At 37.1% G+C, this 20,114-nt stretch overlaps 2 long non-coding RNA genes across 5 annotated transcripts in view; one reads left to right on the top strand and one right to left on the bottom strand.

Moving 5' to 3' along the window:
- Window positions 1-14,073, top strand: part of LOC137631013 (uncharacterized) — an 84,921-nt gene extending 70,848 nt beyond the window's left edge. For all 3 annotated transcript variants that reach the window (XR_011041837.1, XR_011041839.1, XR_011041838.1), the window contains 2 exons: window positions 9,923-10,081; window positions 13,341-14,073. This is a non-coding gene — a long non-coding RNA (uncharacterized lncRNA). The remainder of the gene's footprint in view (window positions 1-9,922; window positions 10,082-13,340) is intronic.
- An 86-nt stretch (window positions 14,074-14,159) lies between these two features.
- Window positions 14,160-20,114, bottom strand: part of LOC137631014 (uncharacterized) — an 84,257-nt gene continuing 78,302 nt past the window's right edge. The window contains exons 3-4 of one of the 2 annotated variants that reach the window (XR_011041841.1): window positions 15,301-15,372; window positions 14,160-14,492 (exon numbers count right to left, since the gene is read on the bottom strand). This is a non-coding gene — a long non-coding RNA (uncharacterized lncRNA). The remainder of the gene's footprint in view (window positions 14,493-15,300; window positions 15,373-20,114) is intronic. The other variant, XR_011041840.1, reaches the window with a different exon arrangement.

The raw sequence follows: 20,114 nt of genomic DNA, 5'->3' as shown, positions 1-20,114 counted from the left end.
ACTTGCGAAAGTCATCCGCAGGGGTCTACCGGGCAAAGTGGAGAGTTTTCTGTGGTTGGTGTCGTGAAAGGGGTATCTCTCCACTTGATGCCACTATTCCAGCAATAGCGGAGTTCTTAGTGTACTTGCGAGAAGAAATGCGCCTTTCAGTCTCGGCAGTGAAAGGCTGTCGCTCGGCCTTAAGTCTAGCTTTCAGGCTCAAAGGAATGGACATTTCTTCTTCGCTGGAACTTTCCCTACTCATACGTAGTTATGAACTTACCTGCCCTCAGTCGGAAGTGAGACCTCCTCCATGGAACGTGGTTCGAGTTCTCAGGTCTCTTAAGAGATCTCCCTACGAACCATTACGCCAGGCTTCAGATCGCCACCTAACTCGGAAGACGGTGTTCCAACTAGCTTTGGCGTCACCCAAGCGAGTTAGTGAACTTCATGGTTTCTCGTATGACATCGCCCATTCAAGGGGATGGGGGGAGGTAACGTTCAGCTTCGTCCCAGAGTTTATTGCTAAGACTCGGAATCCGGGAGTGCGGACCCTCGGTTCGACTCCTTCCTGATTTTGAGTCTTCGTTCCGTAACAGATGACCCAGACCATCTCCTACTGTGCCCAGTAAGGAGTCTGAAGCTATATCTGAAAAGAACAGCTGCAGTTCGTCCCCAAGTGCAGGCATTGTTTGTTAGCACTGGGAGATCGAAGAGGAGGGTTACCAAGAACACCATCTCAGCATGGATTCGAAAGACAATCATTCTGTCCCTGAATCCTGACCCTCCTCCATCATGTCGCCCTAGAGCTCATGATGTCAGGGGTGTAGCTACATCCCTGGCCTTCAAAAAGAACTTCTCAGAGACGCAGGTTCTACAAGCAGGGGTATGGAAGCGTCAAACGACCTTCACAGCCCAATACCTGCAAGACGTGACCCACAGGAGGCTCGATACGTTCTCTATCGGCCCTGTGGTGGCTGCACAACAGCTGGTTTAAACCTCAGGCTCCTTAATGGACAAGTAGCAGAGGGTTGAGGGCATTGTTACCCAGTTTTAGTCTGCATGAAAGAAAAGGTATGTCTGGCCCTTATTCTTTTCTTCATCCTCCCCTCTCTTGGGGAAAGCAGCCTCCTCGGTTCTCTGCACAGCTGACCTCAAACCACTGCAGGTAAACCATGTTCCCTTGTGTTCCTAGTATTAAGTTAATACTGTCATGTTCCCATACCCTGACGAGGTGGTATTGGGAGAGTCCTAGCCTAAAGTTTCCATCTAAAGAACTTCAGGTCAACTTCCTAGGACGAGTCACACATAATCCTTCACAAACAGCTTATGTAGGCTGCAGCCCTTGCATAGCAAGGTGTGAGCGAGGTGCAGGGACTCTTTATTGTTGAGTGCTGACTCACTCAGATAATGAGTCCCCGGCCAAAAGCCAGTATGGCTGGGACTTTTTCCACCCTTCCTAAGAGTTGAGTCACCCATATTAAATAGCGTGGTTTGTATTTCAGTTACGGAACAAATGACCAATTCGTAGATAATTTGTTTTTATCCTAACTATACAAACCTTAGCTATTTAATCAAACTTGCCCGCCAGCCCTGCCCCCGTGAAGTCCTACCTCTATGCAAAGTGAACTTAGCACACAGGTGTGTGAGTGGGGAGGGTAGCAAGCTACCCTCCCTACCCGCCGCTAACTAGCGTTGGGGTAATAAACCCTCGTTAAAATTTTAATGGCTCGTCCTTTCAGCCACGCTGAAAGTAATTACCCATATTAAATAGCTAAGGTTTGTGTAGTTAGGAAAAATACAAATTATCTCCGAATTTGTCATTTTTTATCTTTTATTTGGGGGTTTCACAATTGCTTCCCAATAAACACATTAGTTGTGAGCCATATTTGACTTTTTGTTCTTTCTACTGATGGCCACATGGTTCCAAACTCGAGTGACTGCTGAGGTAGAGCTTTCCTGGCTTTTTGTTGGGCATATAGGTGGGCCATTTTTTTTTAATGGTGTAATCCATGTTGCTAATTGTTCAGTTGAAAGTGTAGTTTTAAATCCTTGTAATAAAATTTGCTTAAATGTAGACGCCAATGTATACAGCATAAATATTCTTATATTCTCATCTTCATAGGAGATCATACCCCTTTTTTGGATTATTCCTCAAGCCTGAAAATTGGAAAATTTTATATGACTTTTTGCCCTACCCAGTAGTAATTTACCATATTGAAGTCCGTAATTGATGTCAAATTTACCCATATAACTTAAGTTATTCATGTTCAATTTTATGTAAATACAAATGTTTTGTTTAAGAATGAAGGATTTATTGTTGAGTTTGTGGCCTTGTCTTTTTATGGATACTGTATCTGCTTCCTAACAGTCACTTTTCATGGTTTAAATAGGTGGTTGTCATACCTCCCTCTCGGGTAATTTTAGTGGGATACTAACTATAAAGGGTCGGTCTCTCTCTCTCTCTCTCTCTCTCTCTCTCTCTCTCTCTCTCTCTCTCTCTCTCTCTCTCTCTCTCTGAGATTTTTAACAAGCACTTGATATCTACGAAGATTTTGCAGATCCATATTTTTCTTTAGTTGTTGTGAAGTGATTGTTTTTGTTTCTACAAAGTCTTGCCATACCTTTACAGTTCTGTTTCACCAGTTTCACCTCCCACCATTGGTGTTTTAAGTACCTCTTGGAATCCCTTTTCGACTCTTGATTCTCAACTCAAGTTATGAAGTTTATTCATGTCAAAGTAAACTGTGAACCATCTTTCTCTGAAGGATTCAAGAATACATTCTAATTGAGTTATTAAGAATTACTTCTTATTCGTGATGCAGACCTAGTGCATAAAGCATTGGCAGGTAGTGGAATGTGGCCCTAAGCTTTTCTTCTTCATATAAACCTTTAGGCATTTTAACCTAGAAATCACATGAGGTATCTACAGTACATTGCAAACTAAGTGGTTAAAGACCCATTTGTTATTACTCTGTAACCTGAACCAATTGTTACACCATGCTACCTTTTCTCACATTTGGGGTCCCTATTTCCTCATAATGTAAAGGAGCACTTAATATGTTTACCCTAGTTACTGGATGCTTTATCAAATTGTCAGATTAACCTTAAGCTTCCTTATGGCCCAAGTTCATGAATCCAATCCAGTCCTCATGCATAGTCTTCTATCACCAACAGCAAATAGCCATATCTGTGAAAATTGTATTTTTCTTCAAGCTCATTTCATTCCGTATTCTTGATTTCTTTTAGGTGTTTAGATAGTGTTAATGTTTCTTGCAAGAATCTTAAATGTACTTTTTTCCCCCCAGTTTCTGTTTTCTTATTTTTTTTATACTCTTATTTGGTTTTCAAAGTTTTCAGTGCTGACGTAGCTCTGCTAATTGTGCTTGCTTTACCTATTGTGTGTATTGCTTTATTTTTTGTCTAACACAAAAACTTTCCCTCCTGTTTGGTGCTCCGTCTATTTCCACCATCAATCATTTACCGATTTCCATAACTCTTTTGTTTTGACACTACTGTACACTGTCCAGTATTGCCCATTTGAGTAATACATTTTGGATCCTGTATGTTAATGATACAACTACTCTTTCATCATCCATATAAGTTTCTTTTTATCTTGCTTATTGATACTGTGTCATAGCTTTTTGTCCTCTTACAGTACATTCCTCCTTCACATTTGTCCAAATCTTTTATCTGTAGTGTACGTTATTAGGCCTGTACCGGATTGTAGATACAATTTTTTCCCTTTTTAAGAATATGCCTGTCCCTTGTATTAGTTGAAAATTTTGTTACATTTCTTATTTATCCATGTTTGCTTTAAATTTTCAACATCAAACAATTGCCATAGTTGAAATATCCATTTTAGTTTTAAGTAGCATTGCTATGTAAATTACGCAAAGCAGACTACAAAACCCTTTGTTTCCTAGATCATTCTCAATTATAATTAATAGGGAAAGACTTTTATTTCCTATTAACCTTTTACATACAACCAATTTCTGTCACCATGCAGTTTTAGTTTGTTGTCTGACTTCATTGTTAGTTGATTTCCAAACTTTCAAAAATTTGATATCCATGAAGCAAGTGATTTAATAACAGTTCCTTCACCTTGCTAAGTTGCATAGAACTAAAGTAGATGTTCTAACATTTATCATTGCTTCCTTATATGATCAGAAAATTTCAAGTTCTGTTAACTTATGCCTTGAAGGTGTATATTCAGTCTCGTGTTTTCTTTTTTGCTGTGAAAAGTTAGTTTTCAAATTCGCCATCTAATTTGTGCTGAGATTTTTTGGTGTATGCATTCTAGTCCTATTTAATTCTTGTGGCCATTATTATTTGTCAAATGTTGGTCTTTTAATTAACACCAAACTTTTCTTATTTTCTATTCTATAGTTTGGCTTCTATTATCATAGTCCTGAATAATTTCCCAATTTTGTCCTTTTTTCTTTCAAGTAATATTTAAACCTTTGCATTTCGATCAGGGTTGATCAATGAGTAGGCTCCTAGGTTTGGTTAGATTTAGCCAAGCAAACACTTTATCATTCATTTGCAGGTTCATTGTCTGCTACCAGTAGGCTACAGTATGTACCATATTAGGAAATTCCTTTTTCGTTCTACTCTCTGTGTACTCTACCATGCACTGTCTTAACCTTGTTTGTCCTGTTGAATATTATCATCATTAACCTACTAGCTAAGCTACAACCCTAGTTGGAAAAGGAAGAGGATATAAAGCCAAAGGCTTCAACGTGGAAAAATATCCCAGCTAGGAAAGGAAATATAGAAATAAATAAATTAGAAGAAATGAACAATTAGAATTAAATCTCTTAAGATCAGTATCATTAAAATAAAGAGTTCATTTATAAACTGAAAACTTTATTTATAAACAAAACTTCATAAAAAGAGAAAGAAAAATAAGATAGAATATTATGACCGAGTGTACTCTCGAGCAAAAGAATTATGTTCTAAGAATGGAAGACCATGGTGAAAGGGCTGTCATTATCCATGATTAGAAAACAATGGTTTTGATTTTAGAGTGTCCTCGAAGAGCTGCTTACTATAGATAAGGGTCTATTCTACCCTTACAAGAGGAAAGCAGTCACTGAACAATTAGTGCTGTAGTTAACCCCTTGAGCAAAGAAGAATTGTTTGGTAATCTCAAGTGTTGTCAGGTGTATGAGGACAGAGTTGAATATGGAAAGAATAGACCATACTACTCGGTGAGTGTAATTGTAAGCAACGACAAAATGAGTCTTAACCAAAGAGAGGCAACGCCTGACCATTCAAAGAACCAGTTTTACTTTTACCATAGACTTACAATTTAATTAGTCTTTTATGCTCCACACTGAATGGAAGTATCTGCAGTCTAGTCTCTTTAGACTTGTCATCTGTCTTGTTATCTCGTTTTGTAATAGGATCTCTTGATAGTATCTAAATTTGTAATAGGATCTGTTTGGACTGTTTATACGTCAGCATATCTTAGTACTGGTTCAGGCTTTTCCTCTTAAAGTAAGAGGTTTACAAACGAAAATGTTTAACTTTCCAAAACAGGTTAGCTTACATTAAAGTTCCCACTAGTTTATAGTACTGAAATACTATTTCTAATGCCACTTCTCATTTTATTTCATGGATATTTTTAGATGTAAATGTATCAGGCAAAATTACTATAGCCACAAAAATGGTAGAATCGGTTTTTTTTTTTTTTTTTTTTTTTTTTTTTTTTTTTTTTTTTTGTGGGATTCCAGATAAGAACGTCCCGGGAGTCCATTGATTACCGCATGAGACTGGAAGATGAATTTTGAAATGGTAAAGTTTTTCAAATTTTTAACTAATTATCGGCCCATTGGTTTGTGTTTCAAGTTGACTAGGTAATAAGACAACCTTTTAATTAATCTTGCTTCATTGTCAATAATAAAGGGTTTTACAGTATTGTTTATCTGTATGAAACCATTTTATCTTGTACTCTCTCTCTCTCTCTCTCTCTCTCTCTCTCTCTCTCTCTCTCTCTCTCTCTCTCTCTCTCTCTTTGTCCTTTGCGAATGTTTATAGAATCTTGCTTTGTTTGATGTATTAGATATTTTTTTTAAGTTTATAAGTAACTTGATAAGCAAATATGAAAACCCCACTAAAGTGGATGTACAGTAATTTGATGTTTCAATGTAAATTGTCCATCAAATTTTCATCTACCTATAATACAGTGTGTTTGCCATCTCCAGTTGACAGCCATTATCAACGGTTTGGATACAGTGCAGCATTTTGTGGCTTTGACCACAATTTTTACAATAGGTTGGTCGAACGTTCTTAGAAGGCAGTCTGTTGTGAATTTCAGTTATCTTTTATAGTTTCCCTCCTCTGAACTTTTAGTCTAATCAATATAATTAGTTTTTCACATAAATTGTATTTTTTTTATTAGTGAGGTCTTGGTTTTTATTCCATGTTTCCTTAACGATATTTTATATTGTTAAGCTTGATATTGTGTTCGTTCCTGGTTCCTGATTCCCAATTGCTCACTCCGTAAAATAAGTTTGTGGGCACTCTATCGCCTTATAGATTGATACAAAGCTTCTAAGCTTGTTATTATTGCAATTAAGCTTATTTCCCCTGTACCATACATAAATTAATGATTAAATTCTCAATATTTATTTTTATCCCATTCTACCTTGAAATCAGATAGGCTAACACCTTGCTATCATCAGTTTTGGCAACCTATTGTTGACAGTTCTTCTCTCGTGTGCTTTTCCCTACTTATTTTTGTGTTCCTAGTGCAATCTTTCACCTTTAATCTTTCATGTATCTTAGGCTTTTGGGGACTACCTTTCTGTTCTTTAGAAGGCCTGGGGAGGAAAAGCGGCACCAGAGTTGGCCACAGTGAATTTTATCTCGGTAGTCTTCACAATACACAGATTGTGTAGCCACCAAACCAGCAGTGTTTTGAACTTGTCCCCTAGACCTGTAAAGCCACTAGACTACAATCTAATAATAGGGAAACTTACTTTGCTTTGATCTATATCCTGAACATAGGTTTACTGAACCACCCAGTATTTGTAACTTTATTTCAATTACTTATGTGGATAACAAATGTGTCATTCCTGGACTATGATCGCCTGATGATAAACAAATCTCGTGGTCCTGTAGGCTGCCTGGCTGTTCCTGCTGTAGCAGGATCAGGTAAAGTCCCTTCTAAAAATAAGATTATAAGTAATGAAGGTTGCTGTTTATGAAGGTACTTTGTCAGCCATTGAGATTATTTAAGGCTGTAATGTTTAAATGGTTTTGAAATGCAGTTGATCCATAGTGTCTGTAGAGGAGCTGAAACACATTTCTTTGACTTTTGGGGTCGGCGTCAATGACATTTGATGTCAGGATGCCAGAGAACTTCAAATCATTCATTCATTCATTCATTCATTGACTTTTGGGTCACGTGTAACCACATTTGTCACATAACTCGTTTAAAGTGGTTTTGGTGATTCATCAAGAGCCTGGTCTCTTGTTATTAAAGTTTTCTTTCCAGTTCCATCTTATTCATTAATTAGTGTAATTTAATCGCGAATTTTGTACAGTTAGCTTACAAACTATGGCAGTTATGAGCCTATCATTTTGAAAATTTACCCATGATGATGAATGGTAATTTTGGGGTGGTGTTATTGGTAGCTAATTTTCAAAATTCAATCATTCTGCCATAACTTCCTAGTATGTGCGAGTGCAGCATCTTAGTCCCCCCAGCTGCACCCTAAGTTTAGGCTAGCTTACTTTCATTAACCCTACATTTTTTTCCAATTCAGTCCTATCCATATTTAAAGCATTTTCTTTCTCGACACACAGTAGGCTACATTATTCTACACATGTTAAAAAAAGAAACAATTGGAAAAGTGTGATCAGTGAAAGACAATAATTAAACGTATCATTGGAATAGACAGCGTATGTTCCATGAGTAATGGGTAGATGAGAAGTAAAGTTTAATGGAATTATCTACTGTAAAACTTACGAAACGGCTTTCGTGGTTGATTGGATTTTACCTAAAGTACATCACTTTTAGGTCTTAATTATAACATTGTTTCATTGCTTCTATTTCTTTATATCCTTCTACTGTATTTTTTTCTGCTTTTCTGTAACTAGTTTTGTGCATTAGAGGCACTTTGCTGTTGAAAACCCCCAAAATCTTGTGCTTGTCAATATAGATCTAGTCCATAAATCTAATCTGCTGAAACCAATCCGTATTGATGTAAGTTGTTTGAGAACAATTTAAGTTTTCCCTTCCAGGGCCAATTCCAGTCACTGTCCATCTCATGCTCTGTAGACGTAAATGTAGTTTGCCTGCTATTGCTTTACTTCAACTTCACCATTGTTCCTTCATCCTTTGGTCGAGTATCATAACTAATGCTTCACAGAGGAACTGGAAGGTTTTCCCCAAAATGCACTTGGGGGGGGGGGGGGTGAGTAACCCAAATGATAATTTGTTAGGAAGAAAACCTTTCTAAAGCACAATTCTTAGGAAATTTTCAACGAGGGAGTGAACACTACTGTGCTTAAAGTAGAATTCATAGCTGGAAAATAATAATAGATTAAAGAAATTTGTGTGAAGTTTGTAATAAAAGTACCTCGGTTTTGGCTCAGTTATGAAATCTGTTGACAGTAACAAAGTGAAATATAGGCATAGCATAATGGGACAATTAAATTGAATTATACCCTTGTGGAAATGTAGGCTTATGTATGAAGCAATGAATTGAGTTTGAAATTAACCGAAAAACAGTTAAATGTCATGAAAAGGGAAAATCCAAGATTTGTGGGTCTAGAACACGAAAATCGTGCAATTTAATTTAGTAAGACTTTGTTTATTTGGAAATTGCCATTATAAATGTAAAAGTATATTGAAAACTTTGACCACCTTAAAACAAAAATCACCTATTTGATAGATTAGGTCACATACGACCTACTTATGCCCCATTCTGATTGGTAATGTTAATCTATACTAGCCTTAGATATTTTGAAACCCCGTAAGAATATTAAGTATACACTGTATAAAGTTTTACATAAAAAGCAATTCGCTTAACGTGAGGTGTAGTCACTAAGGTTACCTTATGGCTCCGTGAATATTAACTCTGTGAGTAAATTCATAAGGTTCCCATTTTACCCTAACCGATTTTTCTTCATAGAAAAAAAAACTTCCGTATTTGTGCATACAAAATGTACTCTAGATATTGCTTCGAGTACTTCAGATCATTCATTTTAACATTGATTCTTGACAATTTCCATAATTTTCTAAGTTTCTAATTTATGCTTTTGAACCTATAATATCGTTGATATAAAAGAAAACGGCAACAACGTAAGGGATTATGGATATTAGATGGAGTTTGGGTGTTACTTCAGTGTTTTTTTAACGTTCCTCTTGAAATCCATTGAAAATATTTATAGGTATGTGTACTGTTTAAATATTTGTGGGGCCCAATACAAAAATAGTGATGTAAATCTTTAGGTCACCAAGCAAACTAATGATGACTGAAATTTTCATTTTCTAAATTCCTAAGTTCCAATATATACAAATTTTCTATGTCAATTATCAAAGAAAACGGCTATAACGTAAGGGATAACTATTAGATGAATTATATGTATTATTTCAGGGTCTTAAGAATGTTTTAAATGAAATATACTGTTAGTTAATCAAATATTATTTTACAATCTTAAGTAATAATCCGAATAATTTGAACTTTTGTTTTCCAATAAAACCACAGAAAACGCAATTACTTAAATATTGCTTTAGTAAATTTCTTAGTCTCCCATTCATTAATTTTCTTGCTGATACCAAAGAAAACGAGAACTTTAGGAAAGCCACCCCGTTACAGGGTATGCTTTGTAGTCAATACTTGGGTTTTTTTTTTTTTTTTTTTTTTTTTTTTTTTTTTTTTTTTAGCCCATAGTTGCACTTGTTTAGTAACCTTTTGATTTACCCCAGGTATTGATTGGTTCCTTGGTATCCAACCTCTCGACATTTACTTCGTAACATAATTACAAGAAGCACTCATGCGTTGTAGATCCAATCCAATCTAAAGAAAACTGCCTTTGAAGAAATTGTAAATAAAAGGGCTCTTGGTGCTTTCTTTAACACTCAAAGGTAAGTCACTTAGAATTTTCATTTTACATACACAATGCCTGTGCAAAATGCACATAATCTGTATATATTTCGATTATGTAGGCCTGTAACTGTTTAAATAAATCACATTCGTAGTCTTTAAATGGCCTAAATGCTGGCCTCTGCAGTGCCAATTCACAAATCTATTCTAAAAAAAATTATGATACCCCATAGATATTACAAAATCATTTAATTTAAAATATTTGGATATAGCTGGTCATTTGAATTTGAGTGGACTTTTGATATGGAGTTAACTTTTTTGCTCGCCAATAGGCCTACTATTTTTAATTTTTTTTTTATTTGCCAGTTTCTAAAAATTTCTGTCCCTTTAGTACGAGCATCCAAAACTTTTCTAATATTTTATCTTCTCTTGCATTAATTACAACTTCCTATCGTTTTATTGATTTACCATTTTCTTTTCTTAACCATTTTCTCTTCTTTACCATTTTCGTTTCTTTACCGTTTTCTTTCCTTTACCATTTCTTCCTTTTACCATTTTCTTCCCTTTACCATTTTCTTTGACAGTTCTTACGTCTTTAATTTGCTATTTTTCTCTTATTCTATAATACGATCTTGCATTTATTTGTAGTATATTTCTCATTGATGGCAATTACTGTAACTCTTGTTTATTATACAGTATCTCTTTTTACCACTTTCGTCTCTCTCTCTCTCTCTCTCTCTCTCTCTCTCTCTCTCTCTCTCTCTCTCTCTCTCTCTCTCTCTCTCTCTCTCTCTCTCTCTCTGTTTTATTTCTCCAAGTACATACAATGTTATGTACGTTTCTTAATTTTTTTTCTCTTCTATCAGTTATTGTGACTCCCTACGTTTCTTTCACATACCACACTATTTTTTGTCACTTATTTTTGTTGTCCTTTCTATAAAACTTTTGCCTTTCATAGAATTTATGGATATGCTTGTTTTTTTTTTTTGTTTTTTTTGTAATTATTGTTTCTTTCTTATAACACTTGCTTTTTCCTCTTACCACTCTCAAATATGCAGTTCACACTTTTTATATGACCTGGCGTTCTTTTATTCTGTATTTTTCTTTCTCATATTTATTGTGACTTCCAATAGATTCTTTCTCATGTCATTTGTTTTTCACCCTTTTTATGACTTTGCATTACTTTTGTCGGGAATTTCGAACTGATCAATCGAAATTCCCACCATTTGACTCCACCTACGTTGCGTCAAATTGGAGGGAGAGGAGAGAACTCGCGGGCGAATGAATGTGGTTCAAGACGATTATGTTTTAGAGCCAAAAGAGAAACCGTCTGGTAGGGGAGGCGCTGAGACTAAAGAAATCGACCACTTGTAATTTAAGATTAAGAAATATAATGTCATTTTATTGTAACATGATTAAAAAAAATCCAATCTAGAAATTTAGGTTCAGAAAAAAATGCTGGAAAAAGGTGACGTCGGGGGTTGCAGAGGCCCGCTCTGCCTCTTTGATCCGACGTCCCCAACCACAGTAAGTCCTTAATTGTTCTCTCTCCCCCCCTAGTGTACCCAGGTCGGTTTCCATATAGGTTTTGCTAGTTATGTAAAATTGGTATCTGTGAATATTTCATCGATCCTTGTGCCAGGGGATCAGAGTTATTTTGTAGAATACGTATAAAGGTCTCGGTAAGGCGTTTATCGAGGAAACTTGCTAAATGTTTAATTGTTTTTGCTAAATTTTGAGTCCGGTGCGGACATAGTTTTTTTTCAGTAACGCACATGCTCATTAAGTCAAGTGTCTCTTTGTATGTCAAGTAAAGGTTTATTTTTTGTATTTCTCTCGTATTAGATGATTATTTTTATATTAAATTTGTTAAAATATAGCCGTATTCTACTTAATTCCCGAATGGTTTTGAGAGGCTAGCCCTTAAGGCCTTGTGACCCACCCAGTACATCGGGCAATTTAGTAAACCGGTGAAATTTCGCCACAACTTTGTTGGCACTTTTCTCTCATCGTTTATCTTGACTTCCAATAGGTTCTGTCTCATAACACTTGTTTTTCAGTTATTTTGATTTCCAATAGGTTCTCTCAAAACACTATTTTTACAGGCTTGATTTCCAATAGGTTCTCTCTCAAAACAATGTTTTTTCAGTTATTTTGATTTCCAGTAGGTTCTGTCTCATAACACTTGTTTTTCAGTTATTTTGATTTCCAATAGGTTCTCTCTCAAAACACTTGTTTTTCTTCTATTTTGATTTCCAATAGGTTCTCTCTCAAAAAACTTTTTTTCAGTTATTTTGATTTCCAATAGGTTCTCTCTTAAAACACTGTGTTTTCAGTTATTTTGATTTCCAATAGGTTCTCTCTCAAAAAAACTTGTTTATCAGTCGTTTATGACCTTACATTCTTTTCTTGTTATTTTTCTCTCAATTTATTTTAATTTCCAATAAGTTCTTTATCATGCAACTTTTTCCTCCCTCAATGTGTGTTCATCCTTTTTTTTTTTTTACTACTTTACGCCCTTTACCTGATAGTTATTCTCTTTACTGGCATTTAAGGTTATTTGCTTTCGTAGTATACTTTAGTGTACTAAGCTCTTTTACCACTAACCTTTACAATTTATTTGTCGGTTTTATACGTCATTAAGTGCATTTTAGTGACAGTACCCACCGCTTGTAATTTGTTCAGAATCGGTTGATTGTAAAAATTGATGTTAATTTAGATATTTTGGTTTCGTATCTATTATACTGTAATTTGACCTTAATTCCCTTGTATGTTCGCTTAGCAATATTATGGATTACTTTTTCCCCCGACCCCTCTTCCTTTGCTTGAGTATCGTCTAGTTTTATTAGCCCCATGGTTCCATTTTACCGTAATGATTTTGTGATATATATGAACCCCACAATCTTTTGATTTCTTCCTTGTTTCGCCCAAAATACACAAGGTTTTTGGACTATTTTAAACTTTTCATTGTTTTAGTAACGCCATGAATTTGTCGCTCTGTTTAGCTTTTGATAAATTACCCAACTAATTAATAATTTCGTGTATTTTCATGCATGTTATTACAAGCATGTCTATCTTATTGCAACAAAGTTTTGTTCCTATTAAATGTTTTCACTTGCTTGCAAATATGTTGCACGAGACATTAAACTTTGTAGAAGTACTAGCTCTCGCTATGTTTGCGTACATTACAATTTCCTTGGGTCATTTATTCACATGTTACGTTTAGTCTATGAATTTGACGTAAACGATTTGTGTTAGTTTGTGTTGATATTAAACTAACATGATTAACTTATTTGACAGGTCTAAGAGTCAAGAAAGTGACAGGTCTAACAGTCAAGATAGCAGCAGTGTTGTGTGAAGTAGACCCCCCAGAGAGGAAAATAGTCGGCATAAGAGGAAAATAGCAGTCTGTGAAGCAGACCCCACAGAGAGGAAGCAGTGTTGTGTGAAGCAGACCCCTAGAAAGGAGAATAGTCGGCGAAAGAGGAAAATAGCAGACCGCCCCACAGAGAAAGCAGTGTTGTGTGAAGCAGACCCCCTAGAAAGGAGAATAGTCGACGAAAGAGGAAAATAGCAGTGTGTGAAGCAGACCACTCCACAGAGGAAGCACTGTTGTGGGAAGCAGACCCCCTAGAAAGGAAAATAGTCGGCGAAAGAGGAAAATAGCAGACCGCCCCACAGAGGAAGCAGTGTTGTGTGAAGCAGAATAGTCGGCGAAAGAGGAAAATAGCAGACCGCCCCACAGAGGAAGCAGTGTTGTGTGAAGCAGAATAGTCGGCGAAAGAGGAAAATAGCAGACCGCCCCACAGAGGAAGCAGTGTTGTGTGAAGCAGAATAGTCGGCGAAAGAGGAAAATAGCAGTGTGTGAAGCAGAGCCCCAAGAGAGGAAAATGGTCGGCGAAAGAAGAAAAATATATTTAAGAGCCGGTAATCCAGGGCAAGGAAAGCAAATATCTGGACACTTTTAAATTATATACAATAATAAAAATAATTTTGAATTTTTTTTTTTTTTATTTTTTTTTTTTTTGCTGGTTGCTGCGGCATCCATTACCAGAACCATTTTATAATTTCATTGATGAAGTCAATATTTGTACAACGGTATTTTAATAAACAAGTAAATATTTCTGTAAAGGTATTTATTAAACCAATAAATAAACAGGATCGAATATTTTTAAAATTCACGTTAAATATAAAAAAAATGACTTGGGCAATGGAGGCTGAAAGTTGAATTTGAAACAGTGGGGTTAAACAGAACCTTTAAATTAGTAATGTTCCATAAATGTCGATGTGTGACAACCTGAGTTGTCAAGTACAACTGTTTTTTTCCATTTTTGGGAGATAGGTTTGCAGACCTTTTGATTCATTGCTCCGGGGTCGCCTTCTGATTCATTGCTCCGGGGTCGCCTTCCATCTGTACCTTCATGCCTTACTTCCACCTCCCTCTCTCCTCTTCTGAAAATAATAAATATCAATTCCCGCCACTACCTGTTACATGTGTAATAATAACATACCCTGTTGTACTGCTAATGCCTACAGTTGAGATATTTACACGGTTCGTAATGCCTAGATGATACACGCATTTGAACTGTTCCTCAGGCTCATTCATGTAGGAACTTCTGTATTTGCTAACCGCCATAGGTACTTAATTTCATGAAAACTTTAGTTACAACATTATACACCCATGACTGACTTATGTATTTACAAGAATGTACATTGCTATAGCAACTTTCCATGACAGTTTGAACGGCCATACATAAAGTTTTTCAAATCATTAATTGCCGAATTATATTCACAACAAAACTATTGCTATAATGTGACTAACATATAGAACACTAACTCGACCCCAGTGAAAAGTAACAAATTGATTCTGCTTGAAAGGAGAACTCCATATTGTTGAGCAACAAATGATTCACAATGGAATGACCGTAAAAATGCCTATATTTGGAGTACTTTTATAATTACATCAGGTCAAGAATACTAAATTTTACTGATAAATATGAAGGAATATTCAAGATAACGTATACAGCCATTGTATGTATAGGTCAAATACTACTTATTTGGGAACACAGACGGGAGTCAACGAAAGCAATATCGAGTAACATTAAACATTAGAAGAGGAAATACCAATAAATAGATGGTCGAGAGAAATGGATCGTTGTTAAATGATATACCATTCATGTGCTTGTCTGTGCATTACGTTAAATTGTAATAGAATAAGAGTGCATGTGTTTTACTAAATCAATAAAGGTACTGTTCTTACCAAATATATTCAAGGAGTAACCCGAACTAATAAATTTCCTCAACGACATGGACGGCCAAGGCTTTTTCTGTTCTGTGGATGGTTCCATAAGGAAAAATTGAATAGTTTTAAATTTCCGAATCTCTCTTTACCTAACACCTAAGAAAAGTACAGTACATAGATAAGATTAACCCAGACCACCACAGAATTTGAACAGACAAGGGAAAAAGTACCAAGTGATGAATGGAGATTAAGAAGGCAGAGGTTACTATAAAGATTCATCTTGATATAATACTGCAAGATTTAGTGAAGACTGACAGATGTCTCAGACGTACTTGACAAAAATACTAGTGTCTATCAGTGATAAGGCCCAGTCTACTTATAATAATAATGAACGATAAAACAACGGAGCACTAAAATAGGGCTGTATAAGAATAGACCGAAATAGCAGTAAAGACTTTAAATGTTTTTACAAAAATTACCCATAACTGACAAGGAATGTAAGTGATAAGTTGGTGTTTAAGAGAGCGTTTAACACGAGATCAATGAAGGGCTATAGTTATTCCCAAATATGTAAATGAATTGAGGATAAATGTATTGGGAGAAATTGATGCACATAGCGGTGTACATAATAAATTGCATTAAGAATACCTGCTATGTTGGCAATATTGATTTGGATGTGTGATAGTATTTACGGGAAGAGAACTGGGGGCCTGTATGATTGGAGTGACATAATACAGTATATGAGATTGTAAGAGGAGGGTAGACAAGAGGGAATGATACTTTAAATTTATGAGTTACGAAAGAGAGATCTGAAAGAGGATGATTGAATTAGATGAGAAAAACCTTTGATCATCACAAATGGTCGAAAATGTTTGGTCAAATTGGTTAAGCTAATCTATAGAATTTGAGCTTGTAGAGGGAAATATAACTGAAGAGCCAAATATCCAAGTCTTGGAAATCGAGAGGACCACCGTAAGAGTGAGTACTCGACCCCCAAAATCGAGTCGTTTGACAGTGACGATTTAACAGTAAATGAGCAATATGCGATATGAAATGTTGAATACTCTGAACGAACAAGATAAAACGACAGTGGAGGTCCTGTAGAGAGTGGGGTTCCCCTGCTGTATGGGACCGGAAGAGCAGCCGTCAAAGTAAAATAAGTATTGGGAAAACTTGTAAATGATGTTTGCTGTCATAAAGAGAAAAGGCTAAACGTTTAGTATTTGTAGGTTTCTAACAACAACATGTTGGAATCACACTGAACATGGTGGATGAAATGTGCGTATGACAATGAACATAAGAACAGCTACAGAATTTTGGTAGAAATATGTAAGTTAAGTGTTATAAATAGTTTACGAATAACCCTAGAGAGAAGAAATACGGAAATATTATATTACATCTCTTGGTATATGTAAGTATGTATCTCTTTTAAAAATAAAAAAGGCAAAGGGAAACATAAAAGATTTGTTATACAATAAAATATTAGTAAAAACGGGGTCGGACACCAAGATAGAAGAAAGGAAGTGGGAATTGAGTTAAGGTAGAACGCTGCAAGGAGAGTACCTCTCTCTCAATGGAGTACTGTAAAGACCTATAAGCAACGCCTACATTACCCCTCACTAATACGAATATGGAAGCCTTATAAAAAGAGCTTTAGTACGCGTGTATGATATATAGTACTAAGTTAGTATAGGAAAATGAAAACATACACAAAAGTAAAGCTTAACATAGAATAAAAGACAAGATTACCAAAGAAAAAGTAATGCAAAATCAACAATGTGAACCAGTTGCGATTCTCAATGAAAAGGGTTATTCGCAGAACTATGAACACGAAACGTGATATCATTGATAAAGGCTGGATTAAATATGTTAGAATTAAAATTAAGTCACAAAAAAGGAATAATCAAGATAAGTATAAGCTTTACTTTATATGAGGGATAAAAAGGTAATATACCATACATGAAAATAAAGACTTTAACGAGTAAACATTAAAAATATCCTTATAGTCAAACTACAGTATATTATCACTAATGACAATAAACAGTCATTAAATACCTTCACTTTACACTCCAGCATTGAACCTACGATATACTTTTATGGAAAACAATAAGGCAACCAAAAACCTGCTATGGAGGCACCAGAGAGAAACCATGAACCTGCTATGGAGGTACCAAGAAAAAAACAAGAACCTAGTAAGACCATAGAAAAATCAAGAACCTCGTATGACCATAGAGAAACCACGAACCTGCTATGGAGGGACCATAAAAAAATCAAGAACCTAGTAAGACCATAGAAAAACCACGAACCTGCTTTGGAGGAACCATAGAGAAACCACTAACCTGCTATGGAGGCCCATAGAGAAACCACTAACCTGCTATGGAGGGACCATAGAGAAACCATTAACTTGCTATGGAGGGACCATAAAGAAACCAAGAACCTAGTATGACCATAGAGATACCACGAACCTGCTATGGAGGGACCATAGAGAAACCATTAACCTGCTATGGAGGGACCATAGAGAAACCACCAACCTGCTATGGAAGGCCCATAGAGAAACCACTAACCTGCTATGGAGGCCCATAGAGAAACCACTAACCTGCTATAGAGGGACGATAGAGAAACCACTAACCTGCTATGGAGGGACCATAGAGAAACCAAGAATCTAATATGACCATAGAGATACCACGAACCTGCTATGGAGGGACCATAGAGAAACCACTATCCTGCTATGGAGGGACCATAGAGAAACCACCAACCTGCTATGGAGGGACCATAAAGAAACCACGAACCTGCTATGGATGCACCATAGAGAAACCACGAACCTGCTATGGAAGGCCCATAGAGAAACCACTAACCTGCTATGGAGGGACCATAGAGAAACCACCAGATGGAAGGACCATAAAGAAACCACGAACCTGCTATGGAGGGCCCATAGAGAAACCACAACCCTGCTATGGAGGGACCATAGAGAAACCACCAACCTGCTATGGAGGGACCATAAAGGAACCAAGAATCTAGTTTGACCATAGAGAAACCTCAAACCTGCTATGGAGGGCCCATAGAGAAACCTCGAACCTGCTATGGAGGGTCCATAGAAAAACCACCAACCTGCTATGGAGGGACCATAAAGAAATCAAGAATCTAGCTTGACCATAGAGAAACTACGAACCTGCTATGGAGGGACCATAGAGAAGCCACCAACCTGCTATGGAGGGACCATAAAGAAACCAAGAATCTAGTATAACCATAGAGAAACCACGAACCTGCTATGGAGGGAACACAAAGAAACCACGAACCTGCTATGGAGGGACAATAGAGAAACCAAGAATTTAGTATGACCAGAGAGGAACCACGAACATGCTACACAGGGCCCATAGAGAAACCACGAACCTGCTATGGAGGGACCATAAAGAAACCAAGAATCTAGTATGACCATAGAGAAACCACGAACCTGCTATGGAGGGCCCATAGAGAAACCACCAACCTGCTATGGAGGGACCATAAAGAAACCAAGAATCTAGTATAACCATAGAGAAACCACGAAACTGCTATGGAGGGACCACAAAGAAACCATGAACCTGCTATGGAAGGCCCATAGAGAAACCACGAACCTGCTATGGAAGGCCCATAGAGAAACCACTAACCTGCTATGGAGGAACCATAGAGAAACCACCAACCTGCTATGGAGGGACCATAGAGAAACCACAAACCTGCTATGGAGGGACCATAGAGAAACCACTAACCGGCTATGGAGGGACCATATAGAGACCACGAACCTGCTATGGAGGGACCATAAAGAAACCAAGAACCTAGTATGACCATAGAGAAACCAAGAACTTGCTATGGAGGGACCATAGAGAAACCAAGAATCTAGTATGACCATAGAGAAACCACGAAACTGCTATGGAGGGACCATTGAGAAACCACTAACCTGCTATGGAGGGACCATTGAGAAACCACTAACCTGCTATGGAGGGACCATAGAGAAACCACGAACCTGCTATGGAGGGACCATAGAGAAACCACGAACCTGCTATGGAGGGACCAGAGAGAAACCACTAATCTGCTATGGAGGGACCATAGAGAAACCACTAACCTGCTATGGAGGGACCATAGAGAAACCACGAACCTGCTATGGAGGGACCATAGAGAAACCACTAACCTGCTATGGAGGGACCATACAGAAATCAAGAATCTAGTATGATCATAGACAAACCACCAACCTGGTATGGAGGAACCATAGAGAAACCACTAACCTGTTAGGGAGGGACCATAAAAAAAACCAAGAACCTGGTATGACCATAGAGAATCCACGAACCTGCTATGGAGGGACCATAAAAAAACCAAGAACCTAGTATGACCATAGAGAAACCACGAACCTGCTATGGAGGGACCATAGAAATCCAAGAACATGGTATGACCATAGGGGAAACCACGAACCTACTTTAGAGGGACCATAGAAAAACCAAGACTCTAGTAAGACCATAGAGAAACCACGAACCTGCTATGGAGGGACCATAGAGGAACCAAGATTCTGGTATGACCATAGAGAAACCACGAACCTGCTATGGAGGGACCATAGAGAAACCTCAAACCTTCTATGACAGGGACAATAGAAAAACCACAAAACTGCCATGGTGGGATCATAGAAAAACCAAGAATCTAGTATGACCATAGAGAAACAACCAACCTGCTATGGCAAGACCATAGAGAGAAACCACCAACCAGCTATGGAGGGACCATACAGAAACAACAAACCTTTGGTGGAGGGACCATAGAGAAACCAAGAACCTAGTATGACCAGAGAGAAACCACGAACCAGCTATGGAGGA

This window comes from Palaemon carinicauda, chromosome 39 (assembly GCF_036898095.1).
Source record: "Palaemon carinicauda isolate YSFRI2023 chromosome 39, ASM3689809v2, whole genome shotgun sequence".
NCBI lineage: Eukaryota > Metazoa > Arthropoda > Malacostraca > Decapoda > Palaemonidae > Palaemon > Palaemon carinicauda.
The sequence above is the reverse complement of the archived record's forward strand: the minus strand, read 5'-3'. Positions and strand labels throughout refer to the sequence as shown.